The 8,961-nt window shown below is 41.4% G+C and overlaps 1 pseudogene; it reads right to left on the bottom strand.

Annotated features, from left to right (window-relative positions):
• Positions 1 to 577: 577 nt before the first annotated feature.
• On the bottom strand, positions 578 to 1,223 carry LOC139036468 (cytochrome c oxidase subunit 7A2, mitochondrial pseudogene; annotated as a pseudogene).
• Between the last annotated feature and the right edge of the window lie 7,738 nt (positions 1,224 to 8,961).

The following is an 8,961-nucleotide window of genomic DNA, read 5'->3' as shown; positions in this document are numbered from 1 at the left end:
GGGAACAGGTAACCAGGAGCCCAGGCCAGGGGGGTGAGGAGCGGCCAGGAGACAGCTCTGTGCATGCATCCCCGTCCTGTCAGACTTCACTCAGAAAACACACGCTCAAGGATGACGTTAATATTTTTAAAATGGTGACCACAGCATTAAGCCCCAGAGTGAGGTCCTCTTCTGAGTTCAAGGGTGACACATTTGTGAAATTCATTCTTTCTTAAGATTGCAAAAGCCGGAGTAGAACTCAACATCCATCTGGAGCCTTCCTACCTAATGACTGTTCGATGCCCATTCTTTTCTATATGATCTATTTTTAATTCCTGGAAACTTTTAGGACCTTCTTATTCACCCTGTAGTTCAGACGTTTCTCACTTGTGCACTTTGCTGTAAAATTTTCATCCTTTACAGTCTAGAGTCCTCAGAGAACTCTTTCAATGAAAACCAATATCTTTCTATATTGGAAACTTGCTTTGTATTGTTTGTTTGATATTTTTCTCTCCTTTCTCTCCCTCTTTTTTTTTTTTTTTGGTTGCTCTTTTTGTAACTCCTAATGGTGGGTAGTGTGCTAATCCACTAATTTGCTTTCTTTTCTTAGTTTCTATTTCCTTGATCTCTGCCTCTTCTCTCTGGGAACTTTCCTCACCTTTGTCAACTTTCTATGATATTTGAAAAATGTCCACAACCATATTTTTCATTTTTAAGAGCTCTGCTTTTTTTTTTTTTTTTTAAATAGCAACCTGCTCTTTGGGGATGAAAATTTTCATTTCTTTTCTATTTGGGAATTTTTTTTTTCATGGTAAAGGCTGTTTTATTGGTGGCAGTTGGTACAAGTAAATATATATGGATCCTCAAAGAACTCAGTTATTTATCAGATTACTGGTCCACAGAGAGCTAAATGGTATTGAGCTGACTGATTCATGGGAGAATAAACTGAAGTCAATCCTGTTTCTTGGGAAATGAAGCCACAGCCAGCCGATATATAAACGACAGCTGGCATCTGGTGTTCCACCAACTGTAAGAATCAAGGTGGCTCTGTACCAAGGGCATCAGCTTTCCCACCTTTTACATGCACTGGAATTCCATTATACTCCTGAAACTACTTTTGTTTCTCTTTAACTTTATTTTCAAACTGCCTGTGTGAATCAATACTTATCGTCCTCTGGGCAATCTGACCAAGAGTCAGCAGATTTTGCAACATCTTGGCTCAGTTTTTGCCCACCAACCGTGACAATTTCTATATGAGAATGTTAATATTTTAAAATTTTTAATTCATTCCTACATGAATTCTGTTCCCTTTCTTTTTCTCTTTCAAGTAGGATAGCCCAGATAGCTTCAAAATGGCAGCTGGTCCCTCCCCAAGAAGATCAAGTCACGATCATAGGGTTGGGACTCTTAGCTTTACCCTCTGAAATTCCAATACGTTGGCCACCTGATGTGAAGAACTGACTCATTGGGAAAGACTCTGATGCTAGGAAAGACTGAGGGTAGGGGGAGAAAGAGGCAACAGAGAATGAGATGGTTCAATGGCATCACTAACTCAATGGACATGAGTTTGAGCAAACTTCAGAAGATGGTGAAGGACAGTGTAGCCTGATGTACTGCAGTTCATGGGGTTGCAAAGAGTTAGACATGACTTACTGCCTGAACAGCAACAACAACAACTGACCTCTGGGGAAGGGAGAAGAGCTGAGGATCAAGTTCAATCACCAGTGCTCAATGATTTAATTAATCACATCTATTGGAGAAGGAAATGGCAGCCCACTCCAGTAGTCTTGCCTGGAAAATCCCATGAACAGAGGAGCCTAGTAGGCTATAGTCTGTGGGGTCACAAAGAGTCAGACACGACTGAGTAACTCCACTTTCACGTAGTGAAAATTCCATGAAAATCCTAAAGCACAGGATTCAGAGAGCTTCTGGGTAGGTAAGCACATGAAGGTGCCAAGGGAGGGCAGTGTGCCCGCAGAAGGCGTGGGAGTCCTGTGGACTTCTCCCCATGTCTTACCCTGGGCATCTGTGCCATCTGGCCATGTTGACTTGTGCCCTCTCTAGTAAACCAGTAATAGTAAGTAGAGTGCTCTCTTGAGTTTTGTGAGTCATTCCAGCAAGTTGTCAAACCCAAGGAGGGGTTTATGAGAGCACTCAATTTATATAATGGCTGGTCGGTCAGAAATATGGGAGACCCGAGACTTATAACTGGTCTCTAAAGTGGGGCAGTCTTGTAGAACTGAACCCTTTAGTTTGTGGGGATCAGACTTTAACTCCAGGTGGATGGTAAAACTGAATTGAATCATTGGACACCTAGTCGGTTTCGGAGAGTTAGAGAAATGGTGTTGGAAAAGATACCACATATTTGGTGTCAGAAAGAAGAAAACCACTCAGTCTGCATTCAGAAGTGAGGCATGATGATTGGGGGTGCTAAGACTGCATGGGGAAACTTTACCATAGGGTGAGCAGAATGTGAATAGCTGGTTCACTGGGTGCTCCCAAATGTCATCATCCATAGGACCCTTTAGAGGTAACCTGGTTTTCCTGCCAGTGTGTGTGTCTTTAGAGGTAACCTGGTTTTCCTGCCAGTGTGTGTGTGTGTGTGTGTGTGTGTGTGTGCACGCGCGCATGCCTGCACGGGTAAAAGGAGTTCTGAAAGCCAGGTGGGGAAAGGGGGTTGGGGCATCTACAGTATGACACATAGACTTTCATTTTGCTCCTACTTCACCTCTGCATTTCCCAGGGCTTGCTTGCCAAGTCCAAGTCCTCTGAAGACAGTCTCCAACTCTCTGCCCTGAAGCCAAGAAAGGGTGGCTGCATAGATGCACACGATGGGAGAGGAGCCCTTATGGGCTCAAACACGCTATGGGCAGACTTCCAACAGATGCCCCTTTCCACACTGGCTTTACTCTTGCCTCCCTTTTGGAATTTTCATTGCTTTATAAACCCCAAGCCACTCAGAGTTCCTTCAGGGTGAAGCAGCTCTGTTCCCACTTGTCTGCAAGCAATTGGCCTTCTCCTTTCTTCCTTCTGCCAAGGTAATTACTGTTCCTCCATCCATTTCTCACCTTCCAAAAATTTGTTGAAAGCATTTGTAACAAATTGTCTCTCCTTCTCTTTGACCTTGTTGATTAATTTATTTTTTAAAATTCCTTGGCTATCATTTCAATAAGATTAGGGTAGAAAGAAAAGATAGCTATGGCCAATTCCACCATTTTTAATCAAAAGTTTCCTTTAGAAGTCTTAATCTTTGTTGGAATCAAAATTATACATTAAAAGGTGAATCCTTGCCATTTACTAAGTGAAATAAAAATCTAGAGATATTAAATTTCAGTAAATTTCTCATGGCCTATGTGTGTTTATTTAAAGACAATTCTAATAATCTTGGCTATTTAGTTTCCTAGCTTTTAGTAGACTAGAAACAGAATTTTAGTTGAAAGTTATGTTTGACTGTATATACTGAAATTATCAAGAATAGCTGACATACCAAAAAGTGACAGAAAACTATAATAACAAGTTAAAATAACACACAATAGTACAGCAGTTCCTACAAGTACAAACAGTATTACAAGTTACAAAAAGCATAGCTGCACTGAAGTGTAACATGATGCTATCTTCTTATTATAAAAGCATCTCCAGCTCCCTGTTATCTGTAGATATAATATTTAATATTCCCTCACTGTTTCATATATTGCCAAACATATGACCTGAGGTTCCAACAAAATGGGCTTCCCTGGTGACTCAGACGGTAAAGAATCTGCCTGCAATGAGGGAGACCCAGGTTCTGTCCCCAGGTTGGGAAGATCCCCTGGAGGAGGAAATGGCAGCCCATTCCAGTATTCTTGCCTGGAGAATTCCATGGACAGAGGAGCCTGGTGGGCTACAGTCCCTGAAGTCACAGAGAGTCAGACACGACTGAGGGACTAACACGTTCACACTTTCACTTTTTACTTCCAATAAACTACTCTGCTATGTTTCACACCCACAAATTTCCATTTCTGACTCATGAAGTTCTTACAGGGCACACCCTTTCTTGCCATCACAAGTCATCCTTTAGGACCCATTTGGGTTCCCATAACATTCTCTCCCTCTCCTTCTGTGTCCCCATGGTACTTCTTTAGATTTATGTAATAGCACTTGCTGTGTTTTGAGAGGAGCTTTGAACTTACTTGTCTGCCTTATCTCTCCAGTTGAATCATAAAAATCAAATAGCAGGGCCATTGCAATGAACTGCCGGTATCCCCACAAATCCCACAGGTTGACACTCTAATCCCATTGTGATGATATTCAGAAGTGGGGCCTTTGGGAAGTGGTTATGTCATGAGGGTGGAGCCCTTATCCGTGAGGTTAGTGCCTTTGTAAGAAAAGGCCAGAGCCAGCTAGCCCTCTTTCTGCCATAAGAAGATACGAGGAGAAGTTGCCTGACGGCAAACCAGGAAAAAGGCTCTCACCAAAAACCTCACCAAAACTTGCTGGCACCCTCATACTTCAAGACTCCAGAACCGTGAGAAATAAATTTCTGTCATTTATAAGTCACCCAGCCTGTGGTGCATTTGTTAGAGCATCCCAGATTGGCTAAGACAGCCATTAAATGTCTTGGCACAGTGCCTTGCGTATAAATGCTCCTGAGCAAATGTTTGTTGAATCCAATCGAAAGTATGATAACTGATGTTTGACATAATAATCCTTAGTCCTCTAGGAAAGGTCAAAAAGGAACTTGAACACTCTTTTTAGGAAAGTAAATGTGTTATGCATTCTTAAAAGATTTCAAAAATAAAAATGAAACAAAACATATTTTTATAATGCATAAAAGGTATATTACCTTTAATTTATCATAAGATTTATTTCTTGTTGATAGAATAATGAGGTACTGTTTTTCACATGGACTACAATCCAGTTATATCACTAAGCTGTTTAAGTCTGAACATTATAGCTTACATATGGAACATCAGCTCTGTCTTTTTGAAAGGAGACAGGGTAAAGGGGTTGTGACAGGTGGAAAAAAATGTGAATATTTTTGTTTCAGGATGTTTTAGAGAGCAGCTATGTGTTCCTTGACATAACCGACCTGTTGCCAAAATGTTTGGGATCAAACCCTATCTTGCTATGGACTCATGTTGTATTTTCCAAAGTGCTTTTATCTTGCCTTTGGATTGATCTTTGATTAGGTGTGACTCCTGACACATTTGCTTTAAATTTCTTTCTCCTCCCCTGTCAAATGGTTAATGATCTCAAAATGTCACACTGGATTCTGCAGATTTCCCAGGAGGTCAAGTGTGGGGAGAGCAATAAAACAAGTACAAAATGGAGACTCATCCTATTGCCGAATCGACGACATACAGGCCAGGCCAGCTTCGTGGGCGTGTGACTCAGGCGGCTGCATGAACCTGTGCTCCCAAGGGTCCCTCACTTTGTTAAGTGCTTTGTCATTGCTATCTTGGGCAATCTTAATAATTTTATCTTTTAACCTGTGTAAGTGAAGTCTGGGAGGGCAATGGAACATGCACATGAGCAGAAGAGGTGTGTTCAACATGTGGATCTGCTGTTCATTCTCATAGAATGTTCGTGATGGCCTGAGAGCACAGAATTCTGGTGCGCCTGTGCTCTATGGGAGTTCAGACTGGAAGCCTGTATGCATGTCTAGGACGTACAAAGCAAGTCAGAGCCCTGATATTCTGGGAAGCCACGCTTGCTGTTGAAACCAGAGGCTGATTAGAATGCAGGAAAGAGGAAATGGCTTTGTGAGAAACATGCATAATCAAGAAATCTGTTAGCCAACTGCGTGTGCGGAAAATGACATAAAAGGGAGGGAAAAGATGGGACAATGTGTTATAGTTCCTTTTCCTCTCATCCTTCCTAACTCATCAGTGAGTCCTAAGTGGAGACTGTTAGAACACGAGTGTATGAAGTAGTGAAATTAAAATGTTTGAGTTAGTTTTTGCAGCATCTCCAATGTTCTGATAAGAACGAAATGTATATGCATGGACCAGTCATTAAATGCAAAATGTGTAATTTGGTGATTCCTTACACAGGTTAAATGCTCTTACATTTGCACTTAAAACTGATGGTGTGCAAAGATGACTGGTGAAATTCATGCTACTGACTTAAGATCTCGATTTAATTTTTCTTTACTTCAAATATCATTAAACAGTGAATAAAAAGCACTATGACAAGTCAAGAATTATTGTGGAAGAGAGGGAAGAACTTTATATCTTAGTACCTTTATTGACACTTTTTTTTCCTGCTTTTGGAAAAAGGGCCCTACATTTTCATTTTGTACTGAGCTCCCCAAATTATATAGTCAATGCTATATGCAAGTGTGGATTTTGACAGACAAAAATCACAGGCTAATTCAGTTCTCAAGTAAATGAGTTCTATCTCAAAAACTGCAAAGAATACTGTCTGAAGTTGTCCAGGATGAGATAACATTTTTGTGATCTCTAGGGACAGTGATTGAATGTGCAGTTATGGCCACAGTCCAAGAGAGGACATAACATGGGGAAGTGTCAGGGGACCAGCCCGTTTGTGGTCAGGAGACATGTTCCAGCCTCATTACCTTCAGTGAGTCCACCAACCATTTGCACCCTGATACCAACCAACTCTAGTTGAAGACCAGTGGCCCTTCATTTATTCCACAAATATGTGCTGGTCATAAACCATTGTATGGAGGAGAGAGTCACTGTTCTGGTCCTGGTGGCATTTACAGACCAGCATCACAGAATGTAAAAAGTAAAGTGAAAAAAGAAAGAAAACGTAAAAGCACAAGGGAGCTTCCTATGTACAGGAATTTGTATTCATCATCAGGACTGTCTGTTTGCAAATGACAAAAAAACAACATCACCTCAAACTGGTTTAAGCAAAAATTAAAAAGTGTAAGTTCATGTAACCCAAATCACATGAACTATTAGTGGGGCAGAGGTGATTCTCTAACAGAAAATGGAGGCAGTTTTATCAGAGCAGGGGGACTGGATAGTCCACTCTAGACTCTTTAAATCTTTTGATAATGTAAATCATCACTCCTGTTCCGTGGGAGTATGTGCTTTGAAATGTGAGCATGGTGGCTTTTCATAAAGCATGAAATTCCTTAATGATGTTGTTATTTTGGTTTATGCCTTGAGTCAGGGGGACATTGACTTGTGGGAAATGTCTATCTGAGATGTGGGAAAATGTCTTGGAACACTAAAACTATTCAATCAAAAGCAGGAAGGAAAGTAGAAAAGAAGAATTAAGGAATGAAGAAACAGAAGAGACAACATAGAGAATTGGAAGATGTATAAAACAACAGAAATGAAAGCACAACATGTCAACTTTGTGGAATGCAGATAAAGCAGATCTTAGATGGAAGTTTAAAGCATTAAGTGCTTATACCAGGAGATAAGGAAGCTCAAGTCAATCCAACTTCAAGTTTGGTGTTGTTGCTAAGTGGTGTCTGACTCTTTTGTGACCCCAATGGACTGCAGCCCGCCAGGCTCCTCTGTCCATGGGATTCTCCAGGCAAGAATACTGGAGTGGGTTGCCATGCCCTCCTCTGGGGATCTTCCCCATCTAGGGAGTGAACCTGAGTCCCTTGTATCGCAGGTATATTCTTTAACACTGAACCACCAGGGAAGGCCAACTTCAGGAAACTAGAAATGAGGGCAAGAAAAACAAACTCAAATCAACAGAAGCAAGGAAATCCTATAGATCTGAGCAGAACTCAATGACATTGAATGAGCAAAACAATAGAGAAAACTCATTAAACCAAAAGCTGGTTCTTTAAAAGTTCAATAAAATAAATCAACTCTAGCAAGACTGATAAAAGAAAAAAAAGGGAGAAGACAAAAATTATCAGTGTCAGGACTACAAGAGAGGATGTTAATACAGACACCCACAAGCATGAAAAATATAATGCGGGAATAGTATCAGCAAGTCAGTGCATTTAAATTCTACAATGTAGATGAAACAAAGATATTTCTCAAAATCCATAAACCACCAAACTTGCCCAACTTAAAAAGGACAACTGAATAGTCCTGTAACTAGTAAATCAATTGAATCCATAGTTTAAAAGCTTCCACTAAAGAAAATTCCAGGCTTAGATTTTTTTTTTTTTGCTGGCATAGTCCACTATTTCTTCCCTGGTGACTCAGAGGGTAAAGAAACCACCTGCAAGGCAGGAGACCTGGGTTCGATCCCTGGGTTGGGACGATCCCGTGGAAAGGGGACTGACTTACCCACTCCAGTGTTCTGGCCTGGAGAATTTCAAGGACAGGGGAATCTGGCAGGCTATAGTCCACGGGGTCACAAAGAGTCGGACATGACTGAGTGACTTTCACTAATTCTGTAAAATCTCCAGGAAAAGAAAGGGAGCGGTGACACTTCCTCTTTCTGACAAAGATGGCATGGTGAGTTTCGTTGGGTTACTTTGGGCTGTGCTGTGTCTGGGTTGCTGCTCAGGCTTCTCTCTAGGCGCGCTGTGCGGGCTGCTCACAGCAGTGGCTTCTTGTGTTGTGGGCCGTGGGCTCCGGGGTGTGCAGACTGCAGGAGCTGCCGCTTCCGGGCTCTGGGGCACAGGCTCAGCGGTCGTGCCGCACAGGCTTAGTCGCTCCACGGTGTGTGGGATCCTCTGGACCCAGGGGTGGAACCCGTGTCTCCTGACCTGGCAGGCGGATTCTCCACCACTGAGCCGAGAAAGCCTCAGACAACACTTCTAACTTCATTTTATGAGACCACTATTGTTTTGACACCAAAATCAAAGGCATTATAAGAAATTAAAACTTCAGACCAATATCCCTCATGAATACAGATGCAAAAACCTACCAAAATATCTTTTAAAAATCTACAAAAATGTTAGAAAAATCAGATTTAACCATCCATAAAGCCAACTGGGGCTTAGCTAGCAAATGCAAGGTCAATTCAGTATTTAAAAATTAATCAACGTCATCCAACATTTTAATAGTTAAAGGGAGAAAGGCCACATAATCATATCAATAGTTTAGAAAAAAC

The sequence above is a fragment of the Odocoileus virginianus genome, chromosome 9 (genome assembly GCF_023699985.2).
Source record: "Odocoileus virginianus isolate 20LAN1187 ecotype Illinois chromosome 9, Ovbor_1.2, whole genome shotgun sequence".
NCBI lineage: Eukaryota > Metazoa > Chordata > Mammalia > Artiodactyla > Cervidae > Odocoileus > Odocoileus virginianus.
Note: the sequence above shows the minus strand (reverse complement) of the source record. Positions and strands in the feature narration are given on the sequence as shown.